At 29.6% G+C, this 21,303-nt stretch overlaps 1 long non-coding RNA gene and 1 other non-coding gene across 2 annotated transcripts; both read left to right on the top strand.

The window, feature by feature from the left end:
- The first annotated feature begins 6,437 nt into the window (after positions 1-6,437).
- Positions 6,438-7,275, top strand: LOC112526104. The gene is made up of 2 exons (XR_003070477.1): positions 6,438-6,589; positions 6,964-7,275. It is a non-coding gene; the product is annotated as an uncharacterized LOC112526104 (long non-coding RNA).
- Positions 7,276-11,982: 4,707 nt separating this feature from the next.
- On the top strand, positions 11,983-12,054 carry TRNAP-AGG. The gene has a single exon. It is a non-coding gene; the product is annotated as a tRNA-Pro (tRNA).
- The last annotated feature ends 9,249 nt before the right edge of the window (positions 12,055-21,303 follow it).

Consider the following 21,303-nt stretch of genomic DNA (forward strand, 5'->3'; position numbering starts at 1 on the left):
TGGTTATCCGGAAGGGGAGGGGACGAAGTAGTAGTTGGCCTTCAAGTTCATAAAGCTTTGAAACCTTACACAAATACGAATTTCGATTTCACTCAAACCTCATATCCATATTCAACTTCAAATCTTAAACTTATTAGGATTTCGACTTCAAAATCCTAAACATATATGGTTTTCGACTTCGTTTCTGTTGACAAACCATGGTTTGGCGTTCAAGTTCATCAACATGTGAGGAAGAGAAGTTGAGAAAGATACCGTCATTTTATTCATTTTTTTTATTTTTACCCAATCAAAATCGATTTTGGTTCATGTGGTTTTTGATTGGTTTTTTTATTGTTTTTTTGTTTTTTATAAAAAAAACCATAAAAAAACGAAAATGTCTCTCATTTAATGAAATTTTTTACGACCGTTAATGAAAGAGATCAAATCCGAACGCTTTTAAAAACCACGATGGTCGTCTTATAGATTCAAAACTACAGGGACGACAAGTGTTATTTTCGAAAATTTTTGGGAACAAATTTATAGTTTACTTTTTTAACAATTAATGTGTAATGACTCTCTAATGTCACCAATTTATAACTTATTAAATTAGTTTAAAAATAAAATTTTTAATTTATAGCAAAATGCATATAAATGTAACAGAGTTTGGTTATATTTTTATTTATTTGAACAATTTTATCTCCAATTAATGTAACAAACTTTCAATCTTTTTCTATTTGTTAAATACTCAAGATATTTAAACTTGAAAACCAATTTAATATGTAAATGGGTACAAAATAGGAAAGTTTGAAGGTCTGTTCTGTTACATATATATTATATTGAGTACGCATTTTGAAACACAGAGTAGAATGAGCAGAAAAAACACTTTATTTTATATTACTATAAAGGTATTCGTGCAGTGCATCGAGACACATTTCCATTCTAATGTTTCGTTTTATTTTATTTTTATCCATGTCGATATAAATACGATTTTATGTGGTTTTGAGAAAACGAAAATATTTTTAGTTTTGAATAAAATATAAATTTGAAAATATCATATAAATTTGTAATAAATATATCTATATTAGTATCAAATTAACTATGTAAAAATTCTTGTTTGTATATATTTTTTAATTCAAATTTTTTATTATAATTTAATTTAACGTAACGAAGTAATTTAATTTAGGTTTAATAATATTTTTTTATAAAGATAATCATTAAGTATTTTGTTAGAACTCAATAATTATCCTAATTATATTTTAGATTTTTTATACTTTAAAATGAGATGTTTATCCTCTATTTGATTAAGTTTATCTGCAGTTAGTTACACAAATTCAAATATAGAGATTTAATAAGTTGTACTTATGCACAATTTACTTGTAATCTTGAATTTTAAGTAATATGCATTAATAAACAGTACTTCAAGCATAAAAAATGGTTTTTAAGAGTTTTTGTCAAATGTTTTATAATATAGTATAGATATTGGTCTTATAGGGTGCGTTTGGTATGCAGACTACATGGGACAGGACGAGACAAAAAAAATAGTATCATGTTTGGCATGCCATGAACAAAAAAAAACATGGGACAATGTGGGACTATTTTTAATTTTAATGAGACAAATCTTGATTTTTTTTGTTCCACCAAAAAAAGTGGAACAACATGGGACTAAAGTTAAAATGACAATATTTTGATTGATTTGTTGTAATTTTACAATTATTATATGATATAAAATAACATTGAACAACATTTAGGGGTAATATGGTCATTTTAATAGTTTTGTCCCGTCCTGTCCTAGTCGTACCAAACATAGGACAGACAATTAGTCATGTCCCGTCCTGTACCATCCCGTCCTGTCCCATCCAGTCTGCGTACCAAACACTACCATAAGGAATTTGTAATAAAATATAAGTACTTTGTAACAAAATTTTAAAATAACCAACGGGGAAATTTTGAATTTTAAAATATGAAAGTTTGAAAGTATGTTACAAATATTTACACTGAGTATGCATCTTGAAACACGGAGTAGAATGACTAGAAAGAATACTTTGTTTTATATTATGTTGGTCTTATAAAGAATCTGGAATAAATCGAAGTACTTTGGAAGAAAGTTTTAAGATAATGCAAAGGAATTTTGAATTTCGTAAAACGTCTAGAAACGGAATGAATTGTAATATACGTTTTCCACAATTTCGTTGGAAATTTCGTTTTCTATTGAATTTCTTTTATGAAATTAGACTACTTATCTTGAGAGAAAACAAATATGCACGAGAGGTAATCGTACACATTACTTGACATGGGGATTATTTGGATACTATAAATACAGTAAAGAAAGAAAAAAAAAACGGTTTAAATACGGTAAATATTAAAGATTTTTTTCAAAATTGACATACTTTATATCTAAAAAATGATTTTCAACCATAAGGGTGGTGTTTGATTGGTTTGAACTTGACTTCAAAGGTCAAAAGTGTCTGAAGGTCTCAGGTTCAAATCCAAAAAGAAATAAAAATCCCCTTGTGGCTACGGAGGTTCAAATACGTTGACTCCAGATTACCTGCAAAGCAGGTGGTCGTTCTAAGATTAGATGGCTCGCATAGCAGATTAAATATCCAGGTTAATAAAAAAATGATTTTCAGTTTTTGTTGAATCTAGAAATTCACTTGACCAATTGTTGGCATTGGAACCTATTTTTACGTTCATTGGTAAGCCACGTGCGTTTTGTGTTATGATCATGTGTGAAATTGAATCATGAAAGGAATGGAAATTTGACTTGTAGTTAAATTTTCTAGAATTATATTATGAAAGGTGACCGTTCACACATTCATTTTCCTCGTGGGACCATTGAAGCCTCTGATACGATAGATTATGATTCAAATAATCTTTCTCGGGCTCTCTCTGGAGTTGATTTATTTAATATAACATTTTTAAATTTGGAAATAACGACTAATTTAAATTTTTTAATTATACATCAAATAAAGGATAAATACCATTCTATTATCAAATACATGAATTACCTTGAATACTAAAACTAAAATTAAACATCAACAACTGGTAAACGTAAACTAAGTTAAGGTGGGGTGATACTAAAACACAATAAAGTCAACCACAAGACTGATGCCTGATTGGTTTGAGCTTGGTTCTAAAGATCAAAAGTATCTGGACGTCCCAAGTTCAAATCCAAGAAGGAATAAAAATCCCTTTGTGGCCACGGAGGTTCAAATGCGCTGATTCCGGGCTATCTGCAAAGTAGGCCCTGGGATTAGTCGGCTCGCATAGCGGGTTGGATATCCAGGTTAATAAAAAAAACACACACAATAAAGTCGTTATCTCCAAATGCGGAAGACGTCTCCAATTTGCTAATTACTTCTCAACCATTTAACTAGCACTCATCACACCAATGTATCGCTATTACCATTCTCAAAGAACCCGATGCACATGCCGACAAAGAAAAGGTTAAGGTTAACGACTAGTGAATTCAAACGGTTTTTATCTATATAAATGGTAAAATTGAAAAGATGTTATTTAAACTATAATTTCTAGAAATATTTAGTGGCTGTTTACCAAACACTTACCCGGTAAGTGCTTACCGGTAAATTTAACACTATCATTTACTTACAAGATAAGATTTTAGTCCACCAAAACAATATCATATGCAACAATTTACCCGGTAAGCGCTTACCATGGTAAGAGTCGTCGCTTTCACTTACCGGCTAAGACTCTTGGTCCTTGTCTCACTCTTACCGGGTAAGATTATTAATCCTTATCATATTCATCCAGTAAGGTAAAATAACTTGGTGTTCACTTACCCGAGTAAGCGTTTGGTAAACGGCCCCATACGAGAATAACCATCCCATTAAATTGACTCAAGAATTACACCATGGGGTCGATGGCAGATGTTCGACTTCAAGAACCTGCATTATAAGGCCCACAATGACCCAATGCCTATTCTTGGTCACAACGTGGGAACGATCGTCCCATTTTAAATCAACAAAGACTAACTTCTATGTCTATGGACACATTGCGTTACAGTCTAAATTACATGACCCCAAATGAATGACCACACACTCAAAGCATGTAATCAAATAAATATGCTATAACTGCATATAACTCCAAAGCTCAAAATAGAGAAAATAAATTGGACGAATGTCCCCAAGACTCATCTGAGTTAAACCGATCCAAAAGCTCAACAACTCAATTGACTACTAAATAAAAGTCATCAATAAAAACGTATTTAACCAATGTTTATCCAAACACATGCTCTCAATGTCCAAGAACCCAAACACATGTTCTAAAGACATGATTAACTTAAAAACTCATCATTGGTTGGGACAAACCATTTTTCAATTGAAATCATACCATTTTTCAACCGAAATCATACCATTTATATTTCCAAAATGTCCCATAACATATCAATATGCATTTTCCAAACCAAATACACTACATATACATTATCGCCAAATAATCTTCATTTGTAGGATAAATCATTAAAAGAACCTACTTGTGATTTATTTATCAAAATGTCCAACAACATAGGTATAGACATTTTACAATATTTATTAACCCAAATTTACTAGATATGCAAAATTCATCAAATACTCAACACATTTGATAAATATCAAGTAAAACACATTATGTTAGGTATCCAAGCTTTAAGCTTTAAGCTTGTGTGTTTTGTATTGTATATATAGATGTTTTGTGATAGTTTTAATGTAAGAAGTGCTTAGGCGAATTCACTGAGGATCACCACTGATTTGAATCACTGGGGATCACCACTGATATGAATCACTGGGGATCACCACTGATTTGAACCACTGTGGACCACCACCAATCTTAACCATCACCGACCACCATTGATTTAGTAACGTTGTTTAGCTCATGTTTATATTTGGGTTATGTATTTTATATTGTTTTACATATTAAATAATTATTTTATGAAAGTGTTTTTAGTTTTACAAAAATAAACTTTTCAAAAAAAAGACATTTTGGTCATTTACCAATACTTCATTCCAATTCCAATTTTACATTAAAAAAATAAACTTCTCAAAAAAGGCATTTTGGTCATTTACCAATACTTCATTCCGATTCCAATTCTATATTATGTGAAACAAACAGACAGATTTCAATTCCTTACATATTCCATTCCAATGTACGTCAAACAAACAGGTGGTCAAACCTGACAATATTCCATTGCAATTCATTCAAAGTCAAATTCTTTTAACAGATTACATTCTATCCAAAAACACTCTGCTACCAAAAGCCACCTTGGATTAGGAAAAAATTGAAGTATATTATGTTAGTTGACCAAGGTTTATTATTATGATCAACTCTTAGATTAGGAAACAATCGACATATACATACATACAAACAGACAGACAGACTTGGGATCATGTGAAACCAAGTGTTTTTCGTGAGACCCGTAAGACCAATTCTCAACCCTTTGTATTAGATCTACAATCTGAACATTCATAATCACAAAATTGCCACGAGACTTCTCAATAATCACAAAAATTGCAACCGTGCAACTTTAGACCATAGATCATTAGCTTATAAAATTGATCAATGAACATAAATTGGTCTTACGGTTCCAACGAAAAACATTTGGTCTCACGTGAACCCAACCATATATATATATATATATATATATATATATAAGGAAGGGTTCAAACGAGAACACATTTATTTTACGAGAACGTGAGAAAACCCTTTTACGATAGACAGTTACATGTGATACTATTATTCCATCATATATGATTCACATGTGATACTAAATCAGAGACGCGGACAATTTTCGATGTGATCTTGGTTGCGGGACAAGTCGCCCTTACACCACTAAGCCCCCTCACAAGTATTATCATATGTGATAAGGTTGTTGTTGATATGATACTATAATCCATCAAGACCATCACATGTTATGCTAAATCATTGACGCAGACAACTTTTATTATAAATTAACTTAGGTTTAATAAGAAAGTAATTTATTTTTGATTTAATAATATAACTTTTTATAAAGATAATAATTAAGTATTCTGTTAGAACACAATGATTATCGTAATTGTATTTTTTATTTTTTATATTTAAAATAAAATATTTATCCGATATTTGATTATGTTTATCTATAGTTAGTTACACGAATTCAAGTATGGATCTTTAATAAGTTGTACTTATACATTATTTACTTGTAATCTTAAATTTTAAATAATAAAAATTTTTATAATATAATAAAGATAAATATAGAATCAGACGTAAATACGGGGCAGACATTTTTTTATCAGCTTTTGTTCATGTGAGACCCACTTCTAAAAACTTTGATCGGGTCAACACCCTAAGAGCAAACGATAGACCTATGGATACGTGGCACATCATTGACCCTATGTTTCTAGCATGAACCCATTGGAATTTAAATACATGAACCCACCACCTCAATTTAATGCAAAGCTTGATATTTTCTAATCAAGACCATACTATCAAACATAAATTCATCACTAGTTCTTGTTCAAATAAAAGAGTATGCATAACCTAAAGAATCTTGGGATCTTGTTCTTGCTTTTCACCATCTTTGGTTCATCCACTTGCATAAGAGATTTTGGCTTTCGATCAGATATTCATTATTCTCAAAGTAAGTTTTCTTACTGTAGGATTCGTGTTTATATACAATCAAAATCGAAAAAACACCCATGTCAAAACGAGTATTGATATGGTTAAATATGTCTTGAACATTTGCTTCTGATAACCTGATTACTGTTTGTGTACAACCGAATTTGTAAAACACCCCACATGATATGCATTTGAGTGCATCAAATGTCAAAAGCATCGGGTTGTTTGCAAGAAAAGAAACTGATGTGTTTCAGGATCATGAGCATTCAAGCTGAAAAAACACCCAAATCTCGAAATTTCATCTCATACTGATAAAAATCGGAACTTTATTATTTGATTTTGTTAATGGTAATAAACTGTGTGTATACGTAATGATGTATGTATGTAAATGTGTAGAGTATACAAAGGTGTTTGGTACACTTGGAGTGGAGTGCAAGTGTTGTGATGGAGCATCAAGTGATGAAGATTGCAAAAGCATATGGGAAGGATCTTGTTCCAAGCTACAATGCCTCCCATGGAAACAACATCATCCAAAAGTTACATCACATTCAAATACATGAATCTTGATTAGTTGTTTATCATTTTTAATTTGGGTATTATTTTTTATTTCATAATAAATGTGGAATTGGAAATAAATAGTGAAAAAATAAAATTTAAACGATATAAACGATTTGTACATGAAAATTAAAAGATGTGTTTATTTTCGTATCTCTTTTTCTTTGTTTTTGACTTTAGTTGATTTTTGTGTTTCGGTATTATGACGTATGAAGAAAATGATTGCATATTAATTTACATGATGAAATTGTTGAATTTCAGTATAACATAAGATTATGAGTGCATAAGATATCAATTATTATCACATGATTTTAAGTGTTAACGACGTTTAAATCCAGTACGAACTCACAATTATTGATGCATTAAAAATAAGAATTATAAAAGAATATAAACGATTAAAACAATGTTTTATATTTTTACAAGAAGAAACATGTAGGGTCACACCAAAGAAAACCAAGGCTTTAAAATGATGTTTGTCTTCATCTTTTTCTTTGAATTCGACTTTAAAATAAAAGTAGATTGTTATTTTGTGCATTTTACCCTTATTTATTCATATATTAAAAATCTAAATTATTAATTAACCAATATAAAAAATTAATGTTAATCCCAAGTCAACGACAATAGAATCAGCTTGTTTGCAATAATAATTAATAATATATACTAGTTGTATACACGCGCAATGTGACGGGAGCCATGAATTTTAACAATTTCAAAGTTCCACTGGTTTTATAAGATAAGATTTAACGATGATATAAGTTACACTTGGTCTTTACATATTAATACAATTTGAATAAATAAGAGTAATGGTTCCAATTACAGACTATCGATGAAAAGAATTGTATGACAGTTTAAAATCCAATAAATTTAAAATCCAACATATTTAAACGACTCCACAAATGTGTTCGATTTACACCAAGAGCAAATAACCAAGAAATTTGAGTTTTAAGATAAACACTCAAAATCAATAAAGAAAACTACAAATTTGACAGATCATAAGCCATGAAAAAACCCAAAAAATGGGTTTTAAAATGAAATTTCAACTGCACACCCTCTTTCTTGTCCAGAAACTCAGATTAAGGTTGAATTAATACATGTATATATATATATATATTTCAAAAAAACCCAAGAACATATTAATTCAGAACATATTATATAGTGCAATTTGAACAGCCTAACCCCAAAATATATAGTATATATATAAATAAATAACTATAAAAGTATAAATCGTAAATATTAAAAATATTTTTTCACAGTATATATAATATATAATAATATAATTAAGTCAAAAACTATTCAATATTGGACTCATTTCGAAGGTATTAACGAAACGATTATAATGGTGTAACTTATCAAAATAAAAATGTATTTTTTAAACATGTTTTAATTGATACACGATTATGTATATTAATTTGATAAATGTTTAAAATAAAACATTTAAAAGTAAATGACATAAAGTAAATTAATTAACTAATTATAAGGGTATAAAGTGTAATTTAAAAAAAAAATCGTATGTGAGAGGGTGTGAAAGGGTGAGTGTATGTGAGGAGAGGAGGAAGTGAAAAAGTGATATAAATGGTATCTTGGTCATTTAGTATTTTAAGACTTTTGTTAAATTTGCTTTATAAGATAGTATAAATATAAATGGTATCTTGGTCATTTAGTATTTTAAAACTTTAAGACTTTTATTAAATTTGCTTTATAAGATAGTATAGATAGTCAATTTAAAAATAATTAGAATAAATATAATATTGTAATTATTTTCACTTTACGAATATTGCATGGGATAAAAAAACAATTGTGGTTGTATGACAATAAACATACATATTAATTCGATTTGATGCTCACAATTAACGACCGTGTACCAATTTTTTATTGGATAAATGTTTAATGGGTATCAGTTACTTTAGTGGTAAGCATGTATGGAAAGGGCTGAAAATCTTATTCGGTAAAAGACATAGTAAGAACTAACAATCTTACTCGTTAAGTGAGATAGAAGACTCTTACCCAGTAAGAACTATAGCAAGGACTAACAATCGTACCTGGTAAATGAGGTGGAAGACTCTTACCCATAAGCGCTTCTCATGTAAAAGACGCTTACAAAAATCCATTTCGAATGCTGAGAATGTTGCCAGATAAGATAAGTGAATGATAACTCTTACCAATAAACACTTATATGTTTGACAAATGACTCCTAAACAAAAAACAAAGAAAACCATTATTAATGTTTATGGAAATTCAATAATTAAATCTTGATGTCCTTTTTTTTCCTTTCTTTTTTGCAGCCATTGCTATCTATACTATATTATAAATCATTTGGATTGAACTCTTAAAAACAACGTTTTAAGCATTCTGTACAGTTGATTAAAGTCAAATTACTTAATTTTCAAGATGATATTGAGATGTATTTAAGTTTGAAATATTTAATCCAAACATGCTTTTGAAAAGAGAATCAAGTTTGCGTGTAAAACAGTGGACTTATTTCTAAAAAGTCAAACTGTTTTGTTATAAATTCAAATTGGATAGTTTTATGTGAAATTAAAGGTTGAAACTAAATGGAATTAGAGATTGTTTGTTTACCTCTTAATAGTTTCATTAAGAGGCTAATCTTTGAATCGTTAAGAGGTAAATCTTGTTTGGCAAAAAAAGGTTTACCTTTTAATGGTTCTAAAACCCCCTGAATGATTTTGTACCATGAGTCTCCCTTGACCATTCAGAGCCCTAATTTCGTTGAAAATAATTACCAGATAATTATATTTCATTTTGCATTATATTACGAGAGCCTCTTAATCATTCTGACCACTTAATCATTCTGCATCAAACCATTCAGCAACTGCTAAACAACCCCTTAGTTATGAAAGGTGATAAAAGTGTCTCAATGATCAAACAAATAATTCATAAGTATTTTGAAGGATTTTCAAACTTATAGGTTTGTTCTAGTCCGGTTCAACTAAAAGATGAAGTTTTATGGGTTCTTTGGAATTCATGAAGGATTTTGATGTGTGAACGTTCTAAAAACATGTCTATAAAAGTTCAATAAGTATGTTTGAAAACTTCACTTCGATAATAGTTTGTTATTGAGAAATTGAGTATTTGATGGTAAGTTGGGTTATGAACAAACTTTATGTCAAAAACAAGTTTTACGGATACCTTAAGTTCATACATGACGTTTTGATATAAACTTGGGTAAAGCCTAACTAATGAATTCTTTAATTGGGAGTACAGTGTTGGAATCACATAGGTTGAAGTAGGTTAAATATGTGTGGAGATGAGTTTCGAAAGTATAACATAAATCATAAAGTGATTTGGTCGAAATTGATGTCTTCATTGTTGCTGGAAGTTGTAAAAATCGTAATAAATCACTCGTGTTTTTTATTCAAGCATATAATAGCTTTCTGGAAACGTTAGGATGTCTTCTATAATCGATTTGTTCGAGGATGGGCTAACTTGGGCTATAGGTAGCTCAAAAATCGAGTTAACAGAGCTAGTGTCTGTTTTAGGACGGGAATCTATAATCAATCTTCAAATCTTTGCATAAATTTGGTCTTAAATCCATTTGGAATGGTTCTTAATGGGTTGGAAAAGGAAAACAGATGTCTAAATACTTGGTTTAGAGTGGTTATGCTGATTTGATGATCACATAATGGTTGTATAGGTTGCAAGAAGAACGTACAAGTTGGTTGAAAACTAGTATTAACTTAATTTAACAGAGGTGAGTTCATGTATTCTTAATACTGGGTACACGTCAAATGTATGTATTTTACATAACTGGTCATTTCGCTTATGCTTGAATATGGAGTTGAAAAATGCATTACTTAAATGACCGTTATGAAATGTGGTTGATTCAACGTGTATCCCAGGATCAAGATCAGAGGGCATTATTGACGGTGTAACCATTAATAGGTAATATTATTGGTTGATACAATGTCTTTGACTATCGCTTGGGACCGAAGATTAGTTCAAAATAGTATACGATAGATTTAATATCAGTACATTTGGTGTATGTGTGTAAATAATAGTTAATATACACTATGCTAATGCACACTTTCGGTTTTTAGGATTTGTTTAATGTATATGTAAATTTAATTTACGGGATATAAAATAGGCAAATGACGAATTTATGAATAGGTCATGCTGGGAGTTTTGTAGATTTGCTAATATAAAAAGTAGGGTGTTACAGTTATTAGGTTGCTTGTTATTAATTTGTGATATCAAATTATGCATAAAATTCTATCTAACGGAATACTTAGAAATCATAGACTTAATTTATACTATATTAGAAACCAACTAATCCCAGGGCGACCACCTGCTTTGCAGATAGTTCGGAGTCACCACATTTGAACATCAATGGCCACAAGAGGATTTTTTTTTCCTCCTTGGATTTGAACTTGGGACCTCCTGGTACTTTTGAACTTTGTAGCCAAGCGCAAACCAATCAGACACCACCCTTGTGGTTTAGCCTTGGAACTTTATCACACATGGATGGCAAAATGGAAATAAAACTCGCTTTCTAAATAATTACGAGCTTTGATTGAATGATTTAACTACTTTGCGTTTGTTATGTCAGTGATCATGGTGGGCTTTGGACAACTGTGCGACTTTGCTTGTACAACGGAAATTAGGAAACTGATGTCTTATATCGAAGAAATTTCAATCTTAGGATATTGCGTGCATGTTTCAATCTATCTTCGATTTCTATAAACAATTTTATTTTACATAAATATGTAAATACTTTCTAGAGGTTTACAAAACAATTCAAAATTTGTGTTTAAGCCCATTTTTTGATATTTTTCAAGTCCAATATACATTTAAAAAGGAGAAAGGCGCAAATAAGTACCTAAAAATAAAGAGAAAAAGCGAAGTGGGCATTTGGTCTAGTGGTATGATTCTCGCTTAGGGTGCGAGAGGTCCCGAGTTCAATTCTCGGAATGCCCCTTTTTCTTTTTTATTTTATTCACAGAAGAGAGTGCAACTGCTAAATTCTAACACTTGGTTACTGAGAACAAACACGTGTCAAGAAGATAGTGGTTGGATCTTTTCTCCGATTATTTATAATTTTAACATGAGGGAATTAAAAATTAAAATCGTTATAAAAAAATTCCTTTAACTTTAACAAATTCCTTATTTTATATATTTTAACATAAATTATATTATTATAATATTATTTAGTTTTATTATTTTAATACACTTTTTTTAAATTTTATAAATAAAAAATAATAATGATTCAATCTCATAAGTGAAGCTAAATAAAATAATTATCTGAACCCGAAGTTTTTTCGTTTTCTTTATTTTAAAGAACATTATTGAGATTTTGTTGGACTATACAGAGAACAAATCTCCATTTTTTCTATTGGAGATGATAAATTTCTACAATCAACATATGACCAACCATAAAAATTCAATTGATCGTACTGTATCAAGTATGCAAAACTCAGTTGGTACGTAATATTGAAACTCGTGTGTATTATGGTACTGAGTGACTTATGAAAGTATGGAGTTGAAGTAACTCACTTAGAACGCTTTTTAAAAGATTATGTGGTACGATTAGATCGGATGAGCCCTTCTGGAATAAATACTCAACCGCTTGTGAACCTTCGGGTACTGTTTTTTTAATAAATTATTATTTTTTATATATCAAATATTAATGGGAAAATTGCACCAAAAATAAAACCAACTTTCACCTGATTCATATTTTGGGGAACCAACTTTTAAAATCATCATTTAAAGGTCTCTATCAAACTTTTTGTTTATTTAAGGGTGTGGTTGACCTGTTGAACAGGTAACAAGTAATATAAGAGTCTCTATCAAACTTTTGGTTTGATTTGCCAAATTTGATTTAAACTTTAATATTGATACAGATTGATTAGATATAAAAATCTTGAATGTGATATCTAATATTTATTTTTTATTGCATCAATTAATTTTTTTCTATTAAATTGATTTTTTATTGCATTAGTAAAAAAAAACAATTTTTATTATGGTAATTTGAATTTTTTTTGAAAAAATCTTCAATTCGATATCTGAATTTAAAAAAAAAAAACGAGTTTGGAAATGAAAAATAGATTTTATTGCATTAAATTTTAGAAAAAAGACGAATTTTAGTTATTTTTCTATAATTATTTTTGCAATTTTAAATATGACGTGAAATATTAGTTTTAAAATAAAAAATTAATATAATGTGGAATATCTTTGTTGGCAAAAAATCTAGATGATGTCAGCATTAACAGGTCAACCATCCCATTAAATAAACAAAAAGTTTGATAGAGACCCCTAAATGACGATTTTGAAAGTTGGTTCCCCAAAATAGGAATCATGTGAAAAATTGGTTCTATTTTGATGCAATTTTCCCAATATTAATCAGTAGTATAACTTTTATTATGTTGTTTGAACACTTGAATGTTTACTTGTCCTTTTTGTAATTTAAAACCATAAACATCAAATGTATTACGTGTAAACTCAAAATGTGCCTAAAAAATTATATAAAAAATGACAAGTTTTTATATATTAACATGAAGTTGGTACAAAACCAATAACATATACCAACCACAAAAAATTGATACTTAGTACAGTTAGTTAGTATATGGTATAAGATTTTATTTACCAATTATGATGATTGGTACATGATATTGAAAAAAATAAACTTGTGACTATATCAGGTCCATCCCTATTTCTACGGTTACAAAGCATCAAAAAGCAAAATATGACACGTTATGGCAATAATTTTGAAGTAGATTTTTGAAGATTATAATTTTTAATTTGGATCGAGATAATAAGTTAGATAATTTTTCAAGATTTATAAACCAATAAATTTTTGTAATCGAAATTATTGTTATTAGTTTGTAAATCGTGTAAATTATTGTTTCTGTAAAATCCCTATTAGAAAAAGTTCGAGGAAGAAGAAACAAAGAATAATAAGAACGAAATAAATAAACATATATCATAAGACAATTAGGGGGTGTTCGGGATTGCTTATAAAAACAACTTATTAACTTATTTCGATGTAGCATCGGTAATAAACATTTTTAAGTGTTTGGATAAACAACTTATATCGGTAAGAACGATAACAAGTCGAAAGTCTTACCTGATAAAGTGAGAGTGACAACTATTTTGCTGATTATATTTAGAGTAAACTCTAATATTGGTCCCTAAAGTTCAGTGATATCTTTGAAAGTGGAACTTGAACTTTGACAAGTCTAGAAATCGTCGTCGTGGTTCTCATTTTTCTTTGAAAGTGGTTCTTAGTTACTAACTTTTTTAACAATCTTTGTTAGAGTGAGGGACGGTTTAGTATTTTTACCTATTTTTTAAATATCTTTTAAGAAAAATCATATATGATATATATATTTGTCTATATATACATAATATAGAGAGAGAGTTGAGTTATTATGCAATCCTTTACATTTGTACAACCAATACAATTCAATCTCAATCATCCATTTAATTTGATGAACATGTGATTTTATAAAAGTTTTGATTGTTTCCTAATATAAAGTATTGAGCACGATTAGTAAGTCATAGTTATCTTTCATAAATATTCAAATCATAATAAATGAACACTTATTATTTCCATAAATATCTCAATTGATTGAGTTGTATTGGTTGTACAAATGTGATGAGTTGCATTTGAAACGTATATATATATATCGGTCATTTTTTGAGGCGAAATATTCCCCACCCCAAATTCCCAAAACCCTTCCCCTCTTGCTCCCTTCCGGTGACCCTTTCCTCTTCTTCCCTCATCTCCTACACACACACAACACCCTTGTCCCTGTGTGTTGAAAATAAAATTACAACCAACACCTCACCTTCGTCGATGTGCTACATCGTCAACTCGATCCACTCTATACACCATCGTCGACTCCATCTCCTCCGTCGTGACTTGCAAATGGTGAATAGCCTGCCCTAAACCCATAACCAATATCAATAGCAACCATCATCCAACAACCAATGCCTTTTACCACCGTCATGATGATCCTCTTCTAAAACCACCCAACTGGTGGCAGAGAAGACCGTTCCTAGGGAAATGTGGGCGTCAGGTATACGTCCAGGGGCCACAAGAAATAGGGGTCCAAAAATATAATGTATATAGTAGTTTTCAAAAAAAAAATTAAGTAAATGAAAAAGGAAAAATATCCGGTATCTAATAGTATAGTAGTTTTCAAAAAAAAAAATTAAGTAAATAAAAAATGAAAAAAAATCCAGTATCTAATAGGACCCAAATAAAAATTATATTATATTAAAGACCCAAACATGTGTTAATTGATTATATTGGAAAAAAAAATATGAAAAATGTTAATTAGCCGTTCATTTTATATGCTTAGTGCTTCTGTAAGTTTTTTTTTATCTAATACGAAAGTTTAAAACTACTTGTCTTAAAACTTTGATATATTCTCCATCGTTTATTTCCCACTGACTTTTTTTTATTATTTCATTCGTATGAATCCTATTTTTGCTTTAGAATATAGTAGATATTTTGTCATTAATTAAGAAAACTCTTGCATTTGGAGAAAAAATTACCAACCATATGAGACGTTCTAACTTATATCTATATTGAAGGTTTCAAAACCACCTTCGGTTTTTCATACGTTATTGACTTATTTTTATCTAATATTGAATGCATTAGTCTTAATCATTTTTCTTATCTCTAAAACAAAAGTAAGATCTTAAGTTATAACTAACATGGATTTTTTGTTCCAAGATTGGTGGTTCTCAAAAAATTTGTTTTAATCATAAAAAAGTTTAAAATGGTAATGAAAAATTTGTTTTAATCCTAAAAGTTTAAAATGGTAATGAAAAACATTAACTTGAGCTGAGATAGAAAGTCAACTAATTTATATTAATTTACATAGAGTGTTATTCTGAATAATCAACATTGTGACCCCAAATGATATCATTATGGTCCCAAATGATGTCAATCTATATATTAAAGATATATGATATGATGCTTTTTTTTATGGTGGAACAGATTGACAATGCTATGTAAAATTGATATGGTAATAGTATTAATTTAAAAATAAGTATTCATTGATTTTGCGTCTAGTAATATTCTATTAAACATTTTTATATTAATTCTTATTATTTCTTGACTTCAATATTATTTCTAATGATTATAACAATAACATTAAAGATTTTTTTATCATACTTATTAAACGTCTTTTTGTACATCTCGTCCAAGACTTAGGGGGTGTTTGGGATTGCTTATAAAAGCTACCTTTTAACTTATTTCAGTCTGTCATCGGTGATAAGCTGTTTTCTGGTGTTTGGATAAGAAGAAAAAAATGCTTATACCGGTGCTAAACCGGTAATAAGCTGTTTTTAAGAAGTTAATCATTCATGACTTATGAAAAACTGCTTATTACCAGTTTACAATTTTAACTCTGTTTTATTTTACTCCAATTTAATACCACATAAATTAATAAGCATTTTAAAAAAAAAACATAAATTATTTTAAACAAGCAATCCCAAAAACTCCCTTACAAACATGGGTAACCGACATGGTGGTAGAAGTTCAAGAACAAAGAATATCATTTTAATATTGTAATGTGTGTATATACATACATACACATATATACATATATACATATATAAATATTAAATAGTGTGTGTCTATACTCTATAGTGTGTATGTATAAACATGGTTGCAGAGACAATCTCACAGGGACCCCCCCCTTTCCTGTTCGACGGTCACCTTCTCCGGTTAACCAAAACCATCAGTGGTACCTGCAAAAACTCGTGTTAGATCTCCACCAGTACCTCCACCGCCTTCATCTCCGTCATTTCCTACTGGTTAACTTATGTTAGATCTCCAACGGTACCTCCAGAAACTCTCAAACTTGGTATCTCCAACAATATTTCCAGGTCCATCAACTTAAACACACTCTCCACGGTCACGGTCATTATCTTCGACCGTTGCAGGAGGTTTTGGTTCACTTAGCACACACACTCTGTTTCTACGATCATATCTGGAAAGCCTTCACTTGAACGGAAGAAGATGAAGGTCCAATGATTTTGCGGGGTGGGGGCTTAACGGTGTGGTGATCGTAAATTATATATAAATTATATATTATATTTTTTAAAATATATTTCAGAAAATAGGTAAAATAAGTAAACTACCTTGTTCTAATGGGAATTGTTAATAGTGATTAAAAACCAAGTAGGTGAATAATTTTTACATTTATCAGAATTGAGATCTCATTTTTAAAGATCTCACTAGAAATCAAAATTAAAGTTTACACATATATTTTAGGCTGCGTGGGCTTATATAAAGTATAAAACTATATATATATATAGGCCCATCTAAGAACTGATTAGTTTTTGATAACTGTGAGATCTAATTTCAACCAAATATCAACGGATAAATTAGAAAATTAGTAATTTTGGTAATTTGAGTTAAAATTATAATTAGAGGGCATTTTAGGTATTTCTAAAAACTCCTCTCTTCTCTCACCTCTTACCTCTCTCCGACCTCGGATCTCCATCCTCCGATAAACATTATTCCGACCGGTACCAAGTAATCATTGTGATACACAATGTGATACCCATTGTGGTATCACTGTGATACCATTGTGATACCAACTATGATACCAACCCAAAGCTTAAAAACAAAATCAAATCTATAATCTAAATTTAAGGAATACATATCGATCATCCACGTTGTGATACCCAAAATATATACAAGATGCAATGTGATACCCAATGTAATACCAATTGGGGTACCAACTGTGTTACATCTCCGATCGAACACATAAATGACCTCAGTATGATACCCAAACACATATATGATGCATTGTGATACCATTGTAGTATGACCAGAAGACGGTGGCCGAAGGACGGAGAGAGAAGAGAGGAGAGAGGAAAATTTTAAAAAACCAAAAATGTCCTTGCATTAAAATTTTAATTCAAAATTACCAAAATTATAAATTTCCTAATTTATCTATTGATTTGTAGTTGAGATTGGACCTCACGATTACCACAAACTAATTAGTTCTCATTTGATTAGGCCCCTATATATATATATATATATATATACACACACACATACACTAGAAGGGTACTCGTGCAATGCAGCAAGATACATCTTGATTTTAATATTTCATTTTATCCTTAATCTCAATCGATGTTATAATATGGTCTTATATGATTTTGAAAAAACGATGATGTTTTTATTTTTGAATAAAATATAAATTTGAAGATATCATAAAAATTTGACAAAAATATATCGATATTAGTATCAAATTAACTATTTAAAATTACTCATTTTTTGTGTAATTTTTTAATTCAATTTTTTTAATTATAATTTAATTTAAGTTCAATAACGAAGTAATTTATATTTGGTTTAATAATATAATTTTCTTATAAAGATAATAATTAATTATTTTGTTAGAACTCGATAATTATCCTAATTATATTTTAAATTATTTATATTTTAAAATGAGATGTTTATTCTCTATTTGATTATATTTATCTGCATTTAGTTATACAAATTCAAATATGAAGCTTTAATAAGTTGTTCTTATGCATAATTTACTGGTAATCTTGAATTTTAAGTAATATGCATCAATATACAGTACTTCATGCATAAAAATAATTTTTAAAAGTTTTTATCAAATGCTTTGTAATATAGTGTAGATTCAGAGAAATATTTGAGGCATATGATTACTAAATTAATTAGTGAGGAGTAAAAGGGAAGCAAACATAAGTAGGGGACGACAAAATAGAAAACAAAACAATATTAATATCAAGATCGCCGACAATCAATGTGCCGGTCCCTCGCATGTTTCTTTCTATCTCCTTTTTTTCTAAAATTCTTTCCATTTTGTTTTTATATAAATCTCATCATCAAAAAGGTTCGTCACATTTATATTTATATAAAATATGTCTTTCAGAAACCACATGTAAATAGACATTTTAGAGTTCATTTAGCAGGAGGAGAGATTAACAGAGGAGTTTAAAGCTGTCTCTTACAAGATTCAAACTTGAATTGGTTGTCTATTTGAATAAAGTCGTTCCACCTTTTAACAACTGAACTCGAATGTATGTGTATTATAAACATGTTATGTGATGATGTTGGTATTTAAATTCAACCAGTAATCATGATGAGAGACGCAGATAGAAAGTTCGGAAATTTTTGTTGGGTATGACCCAGTTATCAGTGAATGATAGATAGTTTTATAAAACATAAGATATAGAGAGTGTACAATTTAAGTGCATAATAATTGTGGATGCGGATGTATGAAGACAAAAAGATTAGAATTTGGTTGTTCTTTTAATTGGAGTAACGTCGTTTTAATAAGCAATTGTGATAGGATTTGTATGATAAGCCGGTACAGTTTGGTGAGGTAGCCAAAATAAGAAATTAGCACTTGGAAGTTTTTAAATGGCTTTAAAGGATTAAGTACCTTTTTCTTAAGTTCTGTATGATTTTCGTTAGAAGTTATATAATTGGTTTCAGGACATCAAGTTTCTTAGTAGGATAATTTCACTCTTTCTAACGTGTAATTTGGGAAAGCGTGGTATATCACATGTATTAAAGTTGATACCAATTAAGTTGGTATTATATAAAGTTGGTTGGTACACGGTATATGATTCCCGGTCCCAATTATAGTTTGTTGATACATGGTAATTGGTATAAAAAAGCATTCGATATCATATTCACCGCTAATCAAAATAGGTTGTGTTATGAAATTAGTAACATGGTGTCTCACTTCGGCTTATATTCTCTTACAAACTAGTATTTCAAGAAGTTTATGGAGTTTTATAGTTATTGTCTAAACTGTAACGTTGGTTTAATTATGTAAATAAGTTGGTCCAAAAACCTTCAACAACTATATATTGTGGACGTACTAGTTCTTAAAAGGATAATATTTTTACGTTCTCTAGTCATTGTATCGGTCCTATATTTTCATATTATTCACCCTATATGTACATATATGTAGGGGTAGACCTATGTGTGTTCAAGATGGTGGAATTCGGATAAAAACATAACAAAATACTTTATGGGTCACTGATCTCCACCTTAAATCTGGACCCATTCAACAAAAATCTTGGACCTACCACTGCATATATATATATATATGTATATATATATATATGTGTATATATATATATATATATGTATATATATATATGTGTGTGTGTTGTGTGTGAAGAATCGTATGAAAATGAGAGTTAAATTGAGAAGTGTAAGAAAGGATTTGGACTCTTGATCACCTTTAATCTCAAACTCATCTATGAAGAATCACGTTTCATAGGGGGATTTATCCGGTACATCTCATCCTACTTTGCGTCAAAGAATTGAGATCTTTTCTTATAATTCTCATATTAACTCTATTTTTTATCGAAACCCAACCATTTATATATATATATATATATATATATATATGTGTGTGTGTGTTTTTTTTAATAATTCATTTTTGTTGTAAGTTAAAAAGAGATAAATAATATAAGAAAATAAAAGAAAAAAGTCCAAAATAATGAACATGTAGAACCAATCAAACCTTTTGAACGAAGAGAACATGGGTTGACGAGAGTAACGCATGTGCACCCATTCCTACTCTTGTTTGAAGCCAAGAACACCAAATATTTATTTTGACAAATATATATATATATATATATATATATAGAGAGAGAGAGAGAGAGAGTTTGTTCCAAATGCAACTAATCGTATTTGTACAACCAATGCAACATAATAAATCGAAATATTTATGAAAATAATGAGAGTTTATTTATTACGATTTAAATATTTATAGAAGATAAATAAGATTCATTGATTATGATCAATACTTTACATTATAAAACAATTAAAACTTCTATGAAATTACATATTTAACAAATTAAATGGACGGCTGAGATTGAGTTGTATTGGTTGTACAAATGTATGGAGTTGTATGATAACCCACCTCTCTCTCTCTCTCTCTCTCTATATATATATATATATATATCTATATATATATATATATATATGGGATCGGGATGGGCAAACCGGACCCTAGCCCTAGGCTAAGCCTTTACTTTAGGCAGGTTAATTACTATATATATAGGGAAGGATTCAAACGAGAACCTCAATAATTACTTTAGGGTGTTTTTGCATTCTCATAAAACGAATGTGTTCACGTTTGAACCTCCACCTGTATATATATATATATATACTAGAAGCGTACTCGCGCAATGCAGCGAGATACATCG

The sequence above is a fragment of the Cynara cardunculus genome (assembly GCF_001531365.2).
Source record: "Cynara cardunculus var. scolymus isolate 2C chromosome LG 13, CcrdV1, whole genome shotgun sequence".
Classification (NCBI taxonomy): domain Eukaryota; kingdom Viridiplantae; phylum Streptophyta; class Magnoliopsida; order Asterales; family Asteraceae; genus Cynara; species Cynara cardunculus.